Here is a 13,123-nt window from a genome sequence, read left to right as displayed (position 1 = left end):
CTCCCAGTTACAGCCCAGAGCAGAGACAAGTCCCTCTTTTATTTTGCTAGTCTACCTGCTTTAAAGCCTGATGACTCAAAAGGATTTAAAACCTCTCTGTGTCTCCATTTCAGAGGTAAAACATCAGGCTTGTTCTCTCACTGTGACCTCCAGGAAGTTTGGCACATTCCTTAAGTAAGATTGACCCCAAGTTCCTTTTTCTGATGTTTTTGGATTAAGCCAGACTTGGCACTCATGTGGGCTGTGATACAGCCAGCATTCTCCAACTGTGATAGTTTGTCACGGGTCAGCACAAGTGAAAGTCTGTTCAGCAGAAGGTCGCAGTGCTGCAGCAGGGCTTCCTGCAGATTAGAACTGAAATCTGTTAAAGCAAGAGGAGGGAAGCATGTCCGAATAGGTTGAAACCCTGTGGGTAGCACAAATTAGCTCTAGTGTGCTGTGATACTCAAACATACTCAGAAATGTATTAAAAGCTGGTTTATGAATAGAACATCTCTTGGGTATTTCAGGCTGCCTCACAGACTGCACAGCTCCCCGTTGTCCCACACTGGATTGTGCAGAGTGTATTTCTGTGACATAAGCTGATGTTTCCAGAGGTGTTGAGGCCTGTTAGACACATCTTCCATTACTCATCTCAGTTCTCAAAATGCCAACCATAGCTTCATTGCTAACTGGAACAAGACAGAGCTAGAAGTCTGCGAATAAATGCAGCCTGGAGTACAGCAGGAGGCACTGCTGACTCATTGAGGGAAGATCTGAGGTCTGAGAGCTCATCTCTTTATAGATGCACCAGGTATATGGTCTTTGAGATCCCTTGGAATGTGTTTGTGGCACTATACCAGAGTCAGATAGTAAGCTTTCATCCATGGCTCTTTAAGTTTCCTTGGAGAGTGCTTGATTCTGCGTAGATTTGTATATACCTAATACAGCACTGATAACTTCAGAGCACCCTGCACTCCAGTTGACATTAGCTATGATTTCCACAGGTTATTGCTGAATGTAGTTGTATCTGTGGGTAGTTGTTTTTTTTTTCTTTTTCCTTTTTACAGTTGATTAAGAAGTCTGCAAGAGTATTCTAGGTTTAATTTATTTTCTATCCATTGATATTTCTAAGTTAAGAATCACAAAGCAGTTTGGGAACAGGCCTTTATAGCATGATGGTTAGATTTGGAAATAGATTATTTTTTTATTTAGAATACTTGGAGTCCTTACACCTTATCTGAGCAGTGAGAATACTAGATCATTGATAAAGAAATTCTTTCTTCATTCATCACTGGAATTACTGCTCTTTTGCAAATACAAAATTCAAAGCTTGGAAATTCTAAGTAAAAGTCTAATTTATGATATAGTTTCATCCCCCTTCACTGTGCCTGTTCTTTCTGATCTCTTCCAGCACCTCCCATTCCAAAACCACCTCCAAAGTAGATATACTAGTGTTGGTGACCAATGAGTTGTGTAGATCTGCTCTGGTCAGCACTGGATTGCAGAAGGTGAAGGACTCCAAGGGCTCATTCATTACAGTTTCAAGTGTGGTTACCACAGGTAAAAAATACTGAGTCTCTGGCACACATACAGCTGCCTCATCTTGTCCCTGAGCAAAATCAAAAGCTCTGAACAGTGTCTAAGGAAATGAGAACTGAGTTACCTTTCTTACAGATTTGCTGAGGAGGTGGGCACATCTGATAATAAGTAGAGCAGAAGCTCTGCATTGGATGGCTGGAAGGATTGGTGCATTTAAATGCAGGATTTGTGCATTTAAACACATCATTAAAAGGAACTTTAAGTACCCTCTTGCTGTGACCAAAGTTAGAGTTAGGTCTCCCTGGGAGACTGTGCCCTTCCCAGAAGCCCTTCCTTCACAGGCATCATCAGTAGCTTTTTTGCTGTGTTTCACTCTGTCTTAACCATTGCAAACTGCCTTTTGTGAGTTTCTTTAGCGTTTTGATTTAAATAAATTTCCAGGAGAAACCATATTTCATATGAAAAAAACAGCAAAAGGAGTGGAAGCAGTGGAGTGGAGCAAGAAGAAAGGTCTGAAACTCCAGAGACTTTTCAGTTACTTTTAACTGTCTTAGGAGGGATTATAAATAAACATCACAGGCCCAGTTTTTCACCCTTCATTACGTATTCCAGTCCAGCTGAATTTATTGATGGTGATTCTCCAGCTGAGCAAAACTTCACCATTTGTAATACTTGAGAAAATCAGTGAAAGACTAAGTGCAGAGCTGAGGCTGGTAGACAGAGTACAGACCATAGCCAAGAAAGCTGCATTTCTGGCTCCAAATAATATTTTCCAACCCCCTCCGTAGTCAGAGACTTGCCAGGCCCCCATTTAACTTCTTAAATTATTGTATGTAACACCTGAAATCAAATTTAGACATGACTTTGTCTTTAAGGAGGGCGTCAGGTTTAAAATTATGGCACCTAAGAGCCAAGGGAAATTTTCTAGGTGCTAAATTTGGCTCCGGAGCTGCCATTTCCCAGCACAGTAGAATAGTTCACCCCAATCCAAGAGGTCACAGCAAAGCATGAATGAAGGTGTTAATATAAAACCCCAAATCCACAGACTTCTTGATTTATGGAGTTGACTTTGCTTTCTAGGAACGAAGAACAAGATTCATTAGAGATGAGGATGGAAAAATAGCTTTCATGATTTTCATGTCACAAGGCTTAGATTTGCCATTTGTTCCTGCCACTGATGCTGCAGACAAGCTGTGTTTGATGATGGTTGGTGGAGTCCCCACGGACTGTGGCCCTGGCAGGACTGAAGGGGCTCTACCAGGCAGGGAGCAAGGAGAAAAAGAGACTAATGAGACTGTGAATAGGTATGTATGCTAATAGAAGCTCATGGGCCTCTATGGAGAAAAAATAAATGGTGTAAAATCCTGTCATTGTTGGCCTCCAGGACTAAACTGCTCCTGTTCTCAGCCTCCTCCTTTGCTGCAGAGGCCCGGGAGGTATGTTTGTCGCTATGGCAGGGCAGGTGTACCTGCAGTAGTCAGGATTTCAGCTTGTTAAAAACCTCAGGTGTGAATTTACTGAAAGGAAGGGCCAGTGTAGAGGGAAGGAGGGACAGTTTACATCAGCTTCTCTTCTTCCCAATTAGCATCACTCATATGCTGGGTGCTTTATGTTACAGGATGGGAAGTTGTACCACTCCAGGGACTCTCCCCATCATTCCCATTAAAACCATGGCAGTCTCTACCCCTGAAGGCCTTTACCTACTGAAAGGCTCTGCTGATCCTGAAATAAGACAGAGAAGTGAGAAAACACCAAGAGGAAAGCCTGCATTTGAATTGTGGCTGGGTAGGTCAATGGGATATTTAAGGATGCCTGCTGTTGCATAGGGATGAGTCCCTCTGCATCTTCCCAGCTGGCACCATGATGCCGTGGAGCTGCTGTAACTCTGCCAGCTCCTGAGGCTATGACCTCAGCAACAATCACAGAAAATCACCAGAAAGAGTTTTCCTCCAACAGATCCTCCTCTGCCCTTGGTATCCATAAGCTACAGTGGGTGACCGCAGTGTGAAGGTAAACCTTGCATTGACATGGAGAGTGATGAATAGTTTCTATCCTGAAATCCAATCTCTGAAATTGATTACACCATCACGGTAAATCCATTACTGGAGCAACCCATTTTGCCAATACCACATTTCAATAATTTATTTTAGAATAAAAGGCTTTTTAAAGTATCAGATGAAATTAAGACCAGTTCTTTGATATCTGTAAATACTGGAAGCCCTGCTTCAAATGGACATGTCATAGATACTTCCTGAAAGCAAAATTATATTTAATATAGATAACAGGCTAGAGAAGGGGGGAGGGCTAAGGAGAAGGTCAGAAATCTCATTACATGGATGCACCTCCCTGTTTGGGAATGGCCAGTTTTGTGGTCTTTATGTAGGCAGAACTGCTCAATGGCTTATATTTGGAAAATCTGCAGAATAGTAGTTAATAAATGGAGACACCAAAAGTTCCATGAGTCACGTCTTTGCACCATTGTTCGGACAGGCTAGCGTGCTTTTATTCAGAACTAATTAGGTGGCATATACAAACACCCAGATTGGACCAGGCCTTGCACCCTGTCTTTAGCAAGGGCTGGTAGTGTGTAAATGTAAGACAACAGGAGCAACCTCTCGTGTCCCATCACAGCACCTGGCGAGCTCAGCTGGAGAGACTTCCACTGAGGTGCTTGGTACTCCTTGGTAGATTTCTTTATTGCTTTTACATATAGTACTGTATGGGAATCAGAGCATTTAATAAGGGTTAAGTCACAAGAAAGACACGTTGTTCGCAGTAGTTAGCAAGGGTAACTAGCATTGGTTCCTAATTCTCCTTGTTAAGGTTTTGAGTTTATAGTTATCTATAGACCTAGTTATTTAGCTCTAATGTTATCTGTGGCTCTTAGGAGTCTGTGTATTTCTCCTAAAGTGTCATCTACAGACTCACTCGATTTGCACAATCCAAAAGCTGCTTTCTGATACATGTGTGTGTTTCTTGACCTGGATGGCATAACTCATCCCACAATGTGTTGAACAGCATTAAGTGAGCTCAGTCACCAGAGACAGAAAGGCTGGATAGTCCATTTTTACTGTAAGTACAGACTGTCTCTGGTGGTGTCTTCCAGGATTTTGTTCTTAGGTGGTACATCACTGAGTTACTGAGAACTGAGAAAGGGAAAAATGAGACAGTATGCTTCATTAATGGGTCATTTTTATCTTCTTTTGACCATTTTCAGAAGTAATACTCTCTCCTAATGGATGAAAGAAAGATTTGTAGAGCTTTGTGCATTTTCCAGTAGTACTTACTTGACCTGAGATAAAAAAACAGTCTGAAAGGAGGAGCAGCTCCCATGCCCTGACTGTGCACATACCTCCTGCCTTTGGCTGCAAACACTACTACAAAATAAATTCACAGACTGCTCAAAATAAGCTCTTGCTTTTGATGAGACTGTTCTTTTTTTAACAATTGGTCTCCAGTTATGACATGACACATTAACCAAATGTCGTGTTTATAACCATGGCTATTCCCCCGCACTATGGCCGGACTCTGTATTGCATCCCCCTCCAGGCAGAGCAGCCCTGACCTGTTTTAAAGCAGACAGTGCTGGGTTTAAGGCAGTTGAAAGTTTCCGTGTTCACTATGTGATGGTCTGCAGCTATCAGAGCACTGAGTAATGGGATCTGGGTTTAGGAAGCTGAAAGAAGGGAAAACGCAAAGCAGGGGTATATATTCCCATATTTAATAAACACGTAACATTTTATCCTCCATCTTCTGCTTGTTTACAATACAAATAAAATGAGATGCCCTTAGTGTGACATTCCTTGCATTTTTACATCAGATTAACCCTGGAAAATCTTAATCCTGGTTTAATGGTCTTTTAATAGGAGTGGTCAGTAGTTCGGTAAATGTTTAAGTGACAGGTTGACAGACATGGAGTTAACACTTTAATCCTGGCTGCAGGCCAAATGGCTACCAAACTGGTTTTCTTTAAACCTGAGAGTGGGGCATTTATTTTCAACTCAGCCTCAGGTTAGAAGTGGTGGCTTAGGCAGCAAAGTTTTCTCTGAATGTTTACAGGAGGAAAATGGCTGTTGCACTGGGTAATCAAGAGGTACCTTTGCGTGGTGTGAAGCGTTTCTATCCCAAACCTTTGACAGACAATTTCCTTTTCCGCCGCAGCGTGCAGTAACGTTATTACAGGTGGGTCTGAATGCTCTGTAGAAAGATTGTCTTTCTCTTAAATCCTATAGACTTTCACTGTGTTTTCTATAATAGAGAATCATAGAATCATTTAGACTGGAAAAGAACCTTAAGATCATCAAGTCCAACAGTAAACCCAACACTAAGTCCACCACTAAACCATGTTCCTAAGCATCATGTCTATGCTATCAAGAATTCCAGAAGCAAAGGATCAGATGGAAATTTCTCAGAATAAGCAGGTACTTATAAATGTTGTAAATAACAGTGTCTCTATGCACAGGCATCTTGGATGAATTTCTCACAAAATCAGGCATGGGTTTAGAACTGAACTTTTGTGGCAAATCTGGACTACAGAGCTGCAGCCCTTGTAATCCAGATGTGTTCACCTCCCCGGAACATGCCACCTCCTGAGCAAGCTCCTTGCCCAGCTCTGGCAGTGCACACCTGGTGCCTGTCTCTACGCATCCCTCCCTGGTTGTGCCGGTGCAGGAAGAGCACAGCACTGCTCGAGTAGCTAAGGGCCAAAGTGAAACAAGAGTTAAGGGAAGAGACTAATGCCTCAGACCGCTTTTGAATCCAGTGCAGTTCTCGGAAGAGCGAGCCGATGAGCTCACGCTCCACAGAGACCCAGAGCAGCCCTTTCCCTCTGCTGCCGTGTCCAAACGCCCATGGCAATGTGGCAGTAGCCCTGCAGGGGTGCAGTTCCCCAAAAAAAGAAGCAACTTCGATGAGGTTGGCACTGGCAAGGAAGGGCCGCAGCACTGCCTGAACACAGCTGGGACAGGTCACCTGCCCAACTCTCCGTGCCCTTCCCTCGCACCCACTGCTCCTCCTGCAACACTCTGGGGTCCTCTAAGCCATCATTTGATTTAATACATTTCTTATGTCACTAGTTCTCTGAAAAGGACTGAAATAATTTATTTTATGTTCCAGACCATATTTTGCTTAGGTCAATCTGTTAAACAGTAAGATTTAATTTTATGGGAACAGTCTTTGTTCCTTTACAGAGGAGGGCTTTAACAGATTTATTACATGCTACCAGTTTACATGTGAAGCAGTGAGCTAGCATGAACAGACAGCTTGAATGCATTTCAACTAGTAAAAGAAACTACATTTTAAAAATTTACATGCCGTATTTTTAGCTATGCTCTATTTTCCCCCTCATTTCGGAATTTACTCTGCTAAGATTTTTGTTATATGTTCAGCATGTGTGTGTATGTTTGAATACATGTCTGTATGTAAAGTATATTCAGTTTGGAATGACCTATTCACAGAGGGATAGATTAGAAAAAAGTCTCTCCCAGTGATTGACAGTTGCACTCAGACCGTGGGGATTATGGGGGATCAATGAGGATTATCTCATTTACTTTCATTAACCCTTGAGTTTACTTTGCCTGTTTTCTTCCACATGCCACTCAACTGAATGTTAACAGTTTCTTTTAACAGTCAACTTTGCTGCCAAAGTCGAACGAAGACTGGTTTTTAAAGTTATGTTTTAGTGCTCTAAAGGGGTTAGTGATAGAGAGAGATATTTAATGGTAAAAGTCAGTAAGTAGTGATGCTCTGCACTGATATAAAAAACCTGTTTCAGAGTTTATCCATTTTATCTAATTAACTCGGCTCAGTGGAAACAGAAACTTAACTCCTCTAGGTGTTTTCTTCCTAACATCCCACAATTTCTTTGCAGGAACTTTTGAAATAAAATTGAACCGAAAATTTCATTCTTTTCCCCTATGGTGAGCAGTTCAATACGTGCCTTCTTAAATGTGGTACTTTCACACATCACACATTTTTAAAAATTCCTGTTGGTGTTGAAGCTGCATATCTAATTCCTACTGGGGAGAGAAACCAACCTGAGACCTTCGAGAAGTCAAAAGTTAAAAAACAGGTAGAGATGGCCTTGGCAGACCCTGCTTTGTCCTCAGCCTTTCTGAGAGGGTGCTAACAGATGCCACTCTGCACCAGCAAGGTGGAAGTTAGACATTGATACATATTCAGCAACCACAGGAGAGGAATCTGCATTGTATCACCATTGCCAAAGCCTGGTCAACTTCTGGCAGTTTTAAAAACGAAAGGAGAAGTTTGGTGAAGGAGCCAGTTTTGCCAAGTCCTGTTAGCAGGAAATAGTCCTTCACTCAGACTTGAAGGAGGAAGATTGATCAAAATTTTTCTGATTACAAATGTATAGTGTATGAATAACCTCCCAGGTTTTTTTCCATCCCTTCTCTCCCAAGGCCAAGAACAAAATAAAGACAATATATGAAATGGGAAACCTGGTATCTTGGAAGAAACTAGTTTCTTTGCTGATGATTGTGCAGCACAGTTGCTTATGTGACTACATATTACATGTGTAATACTAATAACAAAACATGGAGAGAAAGCTACTTAATCCCACTTTTGCTCCCATGTGACTTTTCTAAGAGAACATCTAGTTTTTGAATATGTGGAATTAAATGCAGAATGGATATGTATATCCACGGAGGCTGAGCTCAGACCAGAATCCCCTGGATTAAAGGGTGGATATAATTTTCATTGTTCCTGCTTTGCACAACTGTCTACTGTATTTCAAATCCTGTGTTATTCACTTGCAGATCATGAGTGAAATATATGGCTGGATGTGTCCAGACAGATGCTCCGCTGTACAGCGCTCCACTGGAAAAATGGCTTTGACACTTGAGGGATAGGTTATAGCCTTTTTTTTTTTTTTTTTTTTTTTTAACAAGTACTAAAAATTCAGTTATATATAAGTAAGCAGAAGCTCCATATTAGATTTTGGTGTGCAGATTTGCATAGCTCCGAAATGATCTTATGAATCATTGAAATACAATGAATTGTTGTATGAATTGACACTTGAGGGATAGGTTATAGCCTTTTTTTTTTTTTTTTTTTTTTAACAAGTACTAAAAATTCAGTTATATATAAGTAAGCAGAAGCTCCATATTAGATTTTGGTGTGCAGATTTGCATAGCTCCGAAATGATCTTATGAATCATATGAAATACATGTCATTGATGCTAATGGAAATGTGCATTAAAATTCATGTTACTAAGTTATTTGATAAAATTAAATTAAAGGTCAAAGTAGTATTACTGACTAATCTAAAATGGTAAGGAATACGAATAGTAATCTTTTTTAACAGAATCTTGTTAACTAACTTTCTAGGAAGGTCTTTCACAGAACTTCATTCTGTGTGCTCAGGATATGACTAGGCCCCCAAGAATTAATTATGAATAGCAGTCCTTAATGTCATGGAAGTTACTGATGCCAATGAGATGTCTTTGCTTGGAGTTAAACAATGCAAGTAAATGTGTGCAGGATCATGGCACTGGGAAGTATTCTGGTAAATCAGAGAACATACTTCCAGGCACACACATCACTTTGTAGTATTACACAGAATTGTTTCCAAAAATGTGAAAATAGAATATGATCCTGTCAAATATACCTAAAAAAATAATTAGAAAATCCTGGTTAGCTGTTTTGTGTGTTGCCTGCCAGCGTGGAGTCATGCAGGCAGACGTGGAATTTCTAGGCTGTAGGAATTAGGGTGCATCAGACTGATCTTATTTTTTAAATCTACTTTCTATTCCAAACTCACCTCCAGTCTTCTGATTGTACTTTTAAAAATTATATTAGAAAGCAGTTGCTTTCTTTGGTGTTTTCTTTGGTGTTTCAAACACTTACAGTTGGAATTTGCAACTACCTTTATCTAAGAATTTAGCTGCAATCTGCTAGGGCATGTCCTTGGGTTAAACAAATAAACCCAGAAATGTTTGGGAATGAAGGAACATCAGATGTCAAAGGCAGCTTCATGATCTTGAGAAACTTTCTGTGAGGTGCCTTAAGGATCCTAAAATAAGACTGTGTCCTGCCACTGGGAAGATGTTAGCAGAGGTCCTAATGAGCACAGGTGCCTGCAACTTCCCTGTAGTTAGGAAGTTAAGAAACACAACAAAACCAAACCATTTTCTGCCTTAGCAACTCATCCCAAGTGCAAGAAGTAGAGATTTCCTTCAGGTTACACAGTTACTTACTCTCCAGTCAACCAATTAGTGCCAGACAAGGCAGTGACATCTGGATTTGGTTAGTAGAGCATTAGCTGTTCATTGGGATGTTTTGACTGGACTCTTCAATGGGATTTATTGTACTTTATAGTTGTTTATTTTCCAATCAGAGTCAGCCTTTAAGTCAAGATTGCTGCTTCAGCCCCTTCTGAGCAAAAAGAAACACAGAGTCTCCTCTGACTCTTAGGTAGAGAGGATTTCTCAGCAATTATACATAGGCTTAAAACACTGCAGGGCGGACAAAGTCAACAGAGTGCTTACCACACACTGGTGAGCAGAGCGGAGGTGGCAAGAGGGTGAGGCATGGCGACAGAAGAGCAGGTATATCTAAAAATACATCTGGTGCTGCTTCTTGCTCTAAAAATAAGGGTTATTCATCTGAAGCTGGAAAAAAAAAATGCAAGAATGGGATTTTCTGCATTTTAGCCTGATCTAGCAGAAAAAAGGATCAAGTGCTCATGCTATGCTCACACCTCACTGACCTGCAGACCATGCACCTCTGAGAGCCGAAAACAAGTATCTGCAAACCACCTGTGTCTCATCTGCTGAAGTCACTTCCAAAGAAGTGTGCCTTGCTAGTGAGATGATGTTTTTCATCACGGGATTATCTCTTTGGGATTGGAATGAACTCTGAGAGGACATTTCGCTTGCTAGGGACAGTGACCATCCAGCACCTGGAAACTGTGTGTAATGATTACAAACACAGCCCAGATTCGCTTGACCTGAAGGGAAAAGGCTCCCTCTAACTTTTGGCCTCTGCCCAGTCACACACTGGGAAATTTGTGATACTAACATACAAAGCCATTGCACAGAAATGCACCCAAAACTGACTGTGGAAGTACTTCTCAAAATTACGTGTCTGGAGAGCAGCCTGGTTATTCCTCATGTGTTGAAGCCTGAGTTTCACTGACAGATTCAGGTGCCTAACTTCAGCGCAGTTTGGGGAAAAAAGGTCATATGCAGGCTCTGAGCCCAGTTAGGAGGTGGGAAGAGATGAAAGTCTGCAGCTCCTGGCCCTGGGAGACAAATTCTGTGTGGAGCTGTGACCTCCTCCTCCTCCTCCTCTTCACTTGCTCCCTCCACCATCACACCGAAGCGTGTTGGTGGCCTTTGGCTCAGCCGGCCGGTGGGGCAAGCACTGCTGCTCTCCAGGGGACGCCCATGGCAGGCAGCAGCCCACCCAGCCAGCCCGGCTGCGGGCTCTGAGCGCAGGAGGCTTTCCCGACATGGAAATCGGTTTCTCCGACACACACCTGGTATTCCTCAAAATCCCAGCCATACCTCATTGCCTGGCCATAAAATAGCAATGTGCAACTGAGGCGGGATCACACAGTGTCCTCCAGCCTACACAAACAGCCGTAACTCCGGTGCTTCCCGAGAAGATGCTGGTGTGCAGGTGAAGTGTCCCACACCACTAATGGATCGAGCAGCAGGTCCTCCACAAAGCTCCCACCCGCTCGCCATGGCTGGCCTGCAGACCTACACTGACGCTTCCCCTCTTTAAGCAAACCCCAGGAGCTGCGTCAGTCTCGTTCAGCACTGTTTGGCAGACCTTCAGCCTCATTCATTAAACCTCCAGCCAAAAAACATGCAGTTGCAGACTCACCATGGCTACCTCTTTTATTACCCGGCTCTACATAATCTGTATTTTTTTTTATATTATCTGGACTGAAGTCCAGCAAAAGTGCATGTTTCTATGCTGGCCACATTTCAGTTCCTAATCCTCACTGTGCAGAAAGCTAGGATAGCTTTTTCCCCCCTCTTTTTTTCTTCTTTATCAGTGTTTCTTTTGAGTCTGCATGGACCTGCTTCAGTGATATTCAGTCAAGATTAAATATTTTGCACTTAACATCATTTTTGCTACATTTTTTCCTATTTATGCTAAGTAGAAGTGTAATTCACAGAGGCATACATCCTCAAATTATACTTCAGCAGCAGCCTAGGTGTCCTTTTTCTAGTTCTGAAATGAAAAAGACTTTGAGCTCACTGATGGAAAAACCCAACTCCATTTGAGAGCAGGTATTAAGACTTGACACATTACCAAATATGTCAAAAAAATAACTGAGGACCAAGAGTCCTGGGGGCATCGCATTGGCATTCAAAATTAGGTAATAGATAGGACGTTTGTCTTTCACTCACCACTTCGCTGGTAATTGTTGGTTTTATACCACAAATTTGATTGTATGGAGCACACAGAATTTGACCTCTTCTTCCCTTACCTCCAACCACTTGCACATGCTGTTCCAGTGTGTTGGCATTTGGGACTGATACTGAGAGAGACCACATGGAGTGTTTCAGATTATAGGCAAGGGAGGTGATCTTAATTCATTCTGATGTGCTCGTGCTTTCTATGTGTGTCTGTAATGTCATCAAGAGCTTCTGAGGGAAACTGCTAACCTTGCAGCCTGTCGTTTTTAATGGAGGTAATAACGAGTAAAATCACCTAATTTGCTATGAACGTGAAGTGGCAAATTAAAAATGCCTGTGTCATCACATTTGTCTGGAGGTATTTCCTGACCAAACAAAGGCCCAACTAATAAAGCGTATTCCAGATTTTCACTAAAAAAATGTGGGTTGTTACATAATAAAGTCTCCATGCTCTTGGCCTCACTAGAATCCATGGGGAAACCTCTGTAGCTCGACTGTTCAGAGAGGCAGAAAGTATCTGGGCTTATTAGACCTTCATGCATGGAGAAGGTGTACACACAGTGCAAATTTTATAGATTTATCTTGGCCAGACTTTTGCTGTTGCTGTGTCGTGTGCATGGCTGCCAAGGTTTGGAAATCAGCACAGTGCATGCTACAAGGAAAACTTTTGTCCCCTGGATTTCCCCCACCCTGTATATAAGCTGAAAGTCTTTATATTTGAACTAAATATTTAAATGCTTTGTTATTCAGACAAATGAGAACATGATCTTGGTCCTGAGCTGTGGAATTAATGTCAATACATTGGAATATTTTAACTGACCTAATGTGTGTTCGTTGGGATTATGCCAATCATCAGGTATGTTTGCACATATGAGAAAATTCTTTGCTTTCACCAGAGTGGCTTGGAAATCTGGTATTAAGACTACTAGAGGCTTTAACTTTGAGCCTTCGGTGAACTGGGGAGCTGACTTGGGGAGACCTGGTTCTCTCTCATTTGGACTTTGTAAAAGATGTGTGGGATTTTCTTTAGCATGTCTTCCATGTTAATAATAATCAGACTAAATCCACAAAGGTTATTGTGCTCATCATACCATTCATTTTCATATTTTTTTTCATAAAAGGTTCAGATTTTATCATTTACATGAAACTGCTCCACAGTTTTCTTCATGCTGTATACCTGTGCTACCACAGGGTGTGGACTTCGCCAGACAG

Source organism: Athene noctua, chromosome 16, assembly GCF_965140245.1.
Source record: "Athene noctua chromosome 16, bAthNoc1.hap1.1, whole genome shotgun sequence".
Lineage (NCBI taxonomy): Eukaryota > Metazoa > Chordata > Aves > Strigiformes > Strigidae > Athene > Athene noctua.
Note: the sequence above shows the minus strand (reverse complement) of the source record.